Raw genomic sequence first — 7,380 nt, forward strand, 5'->3', positions numbered from 1 at the left:
TGGGCTTGGGCTTCTTGAAAGTACTCGGAGTCTCCGAGTCAGCTGGCGCGGCCCTCTTCTTCAGTTGGGACAGAGTCGTCCCCTTTTTCTTCCCAGACGTCTTAGCCGCGTCCTTAGCTTGCTAATAAAAAGGACGCCTGTCTTAAAAGTGGCTCGTCAATAAAAAGGACGCTTGTCTTAAAAGTGACGAGGCGTACCTTATCAAACATAAGTTACTCACAGAAGAGTGGCTCGTCATTAAAAAGGACGTCCGTCTTAAAAGTTACGAGGCGTACCTTATCAATCACAAGTCACTCACAGAATAGTGGCTCGTCATTAAAAAGGACGCCCATCTTAAAAGTGACGAGGCGTACCTTATCAATCACAAGTCACTCACAGAATAGTGGCTCGTCATTAAAAAGGACGCCCGTCTTAAAAGTGACGAGGCGTACCTTATCAATCACAAGTCACTCACAGAAGAGTGGCTCGTCATTAAAAAGGACGCCCGTCTTAAAAGTGACGAGGCGTACCTTATCAATCACAAGTCACTCACAGAAGAGTGGCTCGTCATTAAAAAGCACGCCCGTCTTAAAAGTGATGAGGCGTACCTTATCAATCACAAGTCACTCACAGAAGAGTGGCTCGTCATTAAAAAGGACGCCCGTCTTAAAAGTGACGAGGCGTACCTTATCAATCAGAAGTCACTCATGGAAGAGTGGCTCGTCATTAAAAAGGACGCCCGTCTTAACAGTGACGAGGCATACCTTATCAATCACAAGTCACTCGTGGGATAGTGGCTCGTCATTAAAAAGGACGCCCGTCTTAAAAGTGACGAGGCGTACCTTATCAATCACAAGTCACTCACAGAATAGTGGCTCGTCATTAAAAAGGACGCCCGTCTTAAAAGTGACGAGGCGTACCTTATCAATCACAAGTCACTCACAAAATAGTGGCTCGTCATTAAAAAGGACGCCCGTTTAAAAGTGACGAGGCGTACCTTATCAATCACAAGTCACTCACAGAAGAGTGGCTCGTCATTAAAAAGGACGCCCATCTTAAAAGTTACGAGGCGTACCTTATCAATCACAAGTCACTCATAGAAGAGTGGCTCGTCATTAAAAAGGACGCCCGTCTTAAAAGTGACGAGGCGTACCTTATCAATCACAAGTCACTCACAGAAGAGTGGCTCGTCATTAAAAAGGACGCCCATCTTAAAAGTGACGAGGCGTACCTTATCAATCACAAGTCACTCATGGAAGAGTGGCTCGTCATTAAAAAGGACGCCCGTCTTAACAGTGACGAGGCGTACCTTATCAATCACAAGTCACTCGTGGGATAGTGGCTCGTCATTAAAAAGGACGCCCGTCTTAAAAAGTGATGAGGCGTACCTTATCAACCACAAGTAACTCACTAACTTAGTGGCTCGTCATTAAAAGTGACGAGGCGTACCTTAGCAAACACGAGTCACATGCCAAGATAACGGCTCGTCACTAAAAGGGACGTCCACTGTCAACACTGGACGGGTAAAAGCTTAACTTACAAAAAATAACAAACTAAAAGAATACTCACCTTCTCCTCCAACTCGGCCTTGGCTTTCTGCATCTTGGCCTCATAGATGTCGGCCATTCAGTCGGTCATGTCGCCCTTCCCATTATCCGTCGCAGACAGTTTGCTCATCCCTTCCTCTGTGAACAAAAAGAAACCACAGTTAGAAATACGAATAGACCAACACGGAACGGCACACAATTTGGCATACAACCTCGGGTCATAGAATATCCTAGGCCTACGGCCGCTAGAAAGGCCTCATTCCGAAACTGGATAATGTGCGGCAACCACTCGGCCGACACATGGAAAGTCTTGTCAGCGGTTAAGTGGTGAGTGTTAGCCTTGAACAGGACCATTATTTGATCCCACTCCTCGGCAGTAAGCGGTGGAAGAGGCTCGTCGCGATCCATATAATTGGCTTTGCGATTCCAGCGGCTCATCCTGTCATACATCTCCTGGTCGTCCGTGTAAAACACGACCCACCTCTTCCTCCACATGTGCCATTTGCTGAGTTTGCCGACCACTGTTTGGTATGTACCACGGCTGCTCAGATTAAACCACCCTTTGGCGGCACTGGGGGAACGAGAGAGGGAGACCAGATGCAGAAAGGCGTTGAACGACAGCTCCACGTTGTTCAGCGCACATTTGGCAATATAGCCAAAGATATCAGCCCACGAGTTGGGGGTCAGCTGGGCCACCCCAATGTTAAAACCATCTAAAACTTCCACGAAGAAGGGGTGTGGAGGGAATCTCATGCCGAGCTTAATGGCTGCGGCATACACTGGGAACTCTCCCTCAGCAAGCAGGCTGACGGTTGAGTCCAGATCGGCCGGCACGCGCATCTGGTACCCTTCCCCCACACAGAGGTCGTCCCTCATCTTGGCCCCATGCCTGTCTAGCCACCGCATCCAGCCTATGTCTAGGTGGATCTCCGACGGAAGCAGCTGGGCTTCTTCCCGTCCCCTGGGCCTAATAAGCTGGGGAGCAACCTCTTGCTCCTCGGCGGCCGATGGCAATGCAGCGACGCTCGACTCCTCCACTGCCTGGCTCGCTGTACCCCCTGACGAGCTTGCCGTTTGCTCCTCCGCCTCGACATATTCGTCGATCTCTTGAAAGAGATCGGCATATTCTGCGTCAGCTGCCGGGGCGGTGGAAGAATATCTCTCCCTAGGGGGTGTGGATGCTTCCTCCCGCAAGCGCAGGCGCGTAGGATCTGCCGTTTGCTTGGTTCTAGCCATGCCTTCTGCATAGTGAACGAAGCACGGCTTAGGGGTGACCAACAATGAAGAAAAAGACGCGATTGGACGTCCCACCCGACAAAAGATGAGCGGCGGAAAAATCTCAATTAAAACCATCAAACCCTTACCTAGTACTAGGGTGCCGGCCGCTAACAAGGAGAAAAATGACGAGAGGATAACAAAAACAAGAAAGAAAGGTGAAAACTAACCTTGAAAGATCTACGAAGTACTTGGTAAAGAACAGGATGAGTTTCGTGAAGAACATGATGAGTTTCGCGTAGAACAGGTTGAGTTTGACGAAGAACAGGCTGAGTCTCGCGGTGGCCGGAAATCGCCTGATGGTGGTGGGAATACTCCGGAAATTGCCTATGGTACAGCTCTGTGAAAATGAAATGTAATAAATGAAATTTACCCACCCCCTATATATAGGGAAGGGTAAAATGGAGAAAAGTGCCACGTGTCACCACCTCAACACTTGTCCCAAAAGACGAAGATGCAAATCAAAGGTCAAGAAGCGATATCCGGAAGATTGTTTCCAGAAATGCCCTTCTTGAGGGGCAAATGTTGTGGGCAAAATTACTGTGCCTTCGTGTACCAATGAGGATGTGACACATGGCACGTATTACGCCCCGTAACAAAAACCGCACGAAGTCTACTCCGGAGTATGGGTATCAATCTACGTATCTACAATGTATATGTATTTGTATTTCAGTATGTATAAATGTATGTAATGTACTTATGCCTGAAAAGGGGGCTTAAGTAGTAAGTATCCCAAGTAGTATGAATAAGCACAACAGGCCCAAATAGCCCACTATTGCCAAAAGGGGCCAGAAAACTGTAAGAAGGAAGGACACATGTCCTCCTCCCATACCTTAGCCAATCATGTAAAGGGAATATTAGGTCATTCCCACAAAAACCTAGTACTATAAATAGTCTCACTTCCCTAGAAAAAGGGGTCACAATCAATACAATCAAGAACAATTACTGCTCTGCCTTCTCTCTACTTTCTCTCTCTATAAAAATACATTCTTGTTAAGTTCTCAGTTACCGGAAAACCTCCAGGTTATCTCACCGGAAAAACCCCACAACAGGAATTGTATACATATACAAGGCTAGATTGGTAGCAAAAGGTTACAGGCCAGTTCACGGCGTTGACTACGATGAAACCTTTTCTCCAGTCGCGATGCTTAAGTCTATTCGGATAATCCTTGCGATTGCCGCTTTTCATGACTATGAAATATAGCAAATGAATGTCAAAACTACCTTATTGAATGGTGTTCTAGAAGAGACTGTGTTTATGACGCAGCCGGAGGGTTTTGTCGATCAAAAGAACCAACGAAAGGTATGCAAGCTTAAGAAGTCCATTTACGGGCTAAAGCAGGCATCAAGGAGTTGGAATAAACGATTTGATGAAGCAGTCAATAAGTTTGGCTTCATCAAGAATCAGGACGAATCTTGTGTATACAAGAAGGTCAGTGGGAGTAAAATTGCATTCCTAGTCTTGTATGTTGATGACATACTACTTATTGGAAACGACATTCTTATGTTGGAGTCTGTAAAGACTTGGCTTGGAAAGTGGTTCTCAATGAAGGACTTAGGAGAGGCACAATACATGTTGGGCATCAAGATCTATAGGGATAGATCTAAGAGGATGATTGGACTAAGCTAGAGCACCTACATTGACAAAGTGCTTGCTAGGTTCAATATGATGGAAGGCAAGAGAGGCCATCTACCCATGTCACATGGCACATATCTAAGCAACAGTCAATGTCCCAAAACATCTAATGAGCGTAGAAAGATGAGTGGAGTTCCATACGCTTCAGCTATTGGATCCATCATATATGCTATGATTTGTACAAGGCCGGATGTTTCGTTCGCACTCAGTGCAACGAGCAGGTACCAGTCAGAACCAGGTGAGGCACATTGGACTGCTGCCAAGAACATCCTAAAGTACCTGAAAAGGACTAAGGACCAATTTCTGGTTTATGGTGGTACAAATGAGTTGATTGTTAAAGGCTATACGGGCGCAAGCTTTCAAACCACAAGAGATGATTTCAGATCACAGTCTAGGTTTGTGTTCTGCCTTAACGGCGGAGCAGTAAGCTGGAAAAGTGCTAAGCGAAGCACTATTGCGGATTCTACAACTGAAGCCGAGTACATTGCTGCCTCAGAAGCAGCAAAGGAAGCTGTTTGGACTCGGAAGTTCATTGAAGAACTTGGGGTTGTCCCCTCCATTAAAGGACCAGTGGCTTTGTATTGCGATAATAGCGGAGCCATTGCCCAGGCAAAGGAGCCTAGGAGCCACCAGAATTCCAAGCACGTACTGCGGCGATTCATATACTCCGAGAGATCGTTGAAAGGAAAGAAATCGAGATTTGTAAGGTTGGAACTGACGACAACGTCGCCGATCCATTGGCTAAACCGTTGCCACAAGTGAAGCACAACGCACATGTAGCAACCATGGGAATCAAGCATGTTGGAGACTGGCTTTGATTTTCTAAGTTTTGTTTTAGAACATTTGTTGGATCTATGTGTAAAACAATTGGTTTAACCATTTCAAATTTATGAAATTTATTATTTCATATTCATTTAATTTTGGTTTAGTATTAAATGATAAGTCCATGTGATTCAAATCATTCAAATGGGATGTCAAGATGGATTCTTCGACAAAGAAACACCCATAAGTGAACTTGAATATTGAAGTCACAAAGGATCCCTAATCCAGGTCAATGAAAGGTGGACGACCAATGAATAATGAAGATTAGATTGCAAGTAGATTTTGGTTCTGTTTCTTGAACTAGTTTGATTGGATGTCAGAATCTTTTAATAGATACTTATTGGATCTTGTATCGGATTGACCATGAGAACACTTTAAGAGATTAAAGTCATGTCATAAGTAGTTCTCATGAATGGTGATTAGAACCATTCCTCAGAACATGAGCGATTATGTCTGCTCGTTTGAGAATTAGTTCGCTTTGATGCTAGCTAAACGTCGCACCGTAAAAGGAGGCTATAAAAGAAGTTATTGGGCGTACTATGAATCAAAGTGAGTGTTCATAGATTGCAAGAATGGATTGTCCTCCTATCTTTGATAGGATATGGTGTTGTTGTGTAACAAGGCCTCTCGGAGAGTTAGATACTGTGAAATGCATGGCCATGCTCAGAATGGTTAAGGCTTAACCTTCTGTAAAAGTTTAACAATTGAGCTCTGTAATCCGAGAAACACTTCTGGACCTAATAAGGATGGCTTGGATCTTACCTTATGTTCAGTAAGTAACATTAAGCGACAAAGGAATGTGAATGCACACTTGTCTGAATGACAAGTGGGAGACTGAAGGAAATATGTCCTTCACCCAAGGTGCATTAAGTCTAATACCAAGGTTCAGATTAAATGCGAACAATTAATTCAGTGAGATCAAGTGATCGGAACAGCTAGCTGGAGCAATGCTTCCGATCAGTGAGTTCTAATGGATATTAAGCTCACAACTTACTCTTGACTGAACCTACAAGGTCACACCAATGGCATGTAACAGATCACTATATTAAATGAATCGGAAATTCATTTAATAGCTTTTCGGGAATTAGTTTTGGAAAACGTATTATACGATACGACCTTGCATCAGAATCCTATATCGTATCGCGAATATTCGTAAGCTGGGCGAAACAAATAATCGTATCGTACGATGGTGATTCGTCGTATACGATACGATAAATAATAGCCGTAAGGTATTAGTCGCGAATACGAAGAGCATCGGAGCTGCCGGCCCGTCGAGCCGAGCGCGCAAGCGCGCAAGGCCCAACGAGCCAGCGAGCTCGCGAACAAACGAACAAGCCAGCCCACGGGGCATGGCAACACCCGCACTAACGCGCAACAGCACAACAGCGAGCCAGCGAGGCCCATGGCCCATGCTGCTCGGCTGCGCGTTGTGGGCTTCGGCCTGTAGTATGGGCTGTCCGCGGGAGTCTGTGTGATTGTGTGGTGTGGCCGGTCATGGCCACTTGGTCTTGGCCGGTTACACTAAATATAATTAGGTTAATTATATTTTTTCACACACATTGTACACATCAGTTTTCTCTCTGTGAAAATCGCTCTTCCCAATAAGCAAAAACTTGTACTTTGTCTAAGCTACAATAATCAAGGCGGATCTGAACGTGTCGGTGAACCAAGTAGAGGCACGACAAGTGGAGTTCTTTGTTCGTGTTCGTTGACAGATTACTTGGGAAAACACGCTTCGAATGTAAGTTTGCTTAATCTGTGCTTTATACTTGTTTCCTGGCTTTGGGGATTGTTCAGCACATGTTATGTATGTTTAACTGTATTCCCCTACAGTTCCGACCCTGAGTACGGGCCTTCTTGGTTTGTCCCAATAGAGTACAACGGGGTTAACCTTCACTACGATCTGGAGCATCATGTGGTGTCCCTGTTTCGTGCCGGGAAGGCCCAGTCAGTTACAGCTTGCCGACCTTATGGTGGGTAGGTTTTTGCGGAGCACTTAGGGAAGCTGGACGATCGGACTCGTGCAGCGGTGGAGGCATACCCCTTATATCTAACGGTGTGCGTCTTTAGGGAGGTCGTGGGCCTTAATGCATCTAGGCGGTTCTTGCGCCTGTTTTGGAA

Source organism: Spinacia oleracea, unplaced genomic scaffold (assembly GCF_020520425.1).
Source record: "Spinacia oleracea cultivar Varoflay unplaced genomic scaffold, BTI_SOV_V1 SOVchr0_006, whole genome shotgun sequence".
NCBI classification, from domain to species: Eukaryota; Viridiplantae; Streptophyta; class Magnoliopsida; order Caryophyllales; family Amaranthaceae; genus Spinacia; species Spinacia oleracea.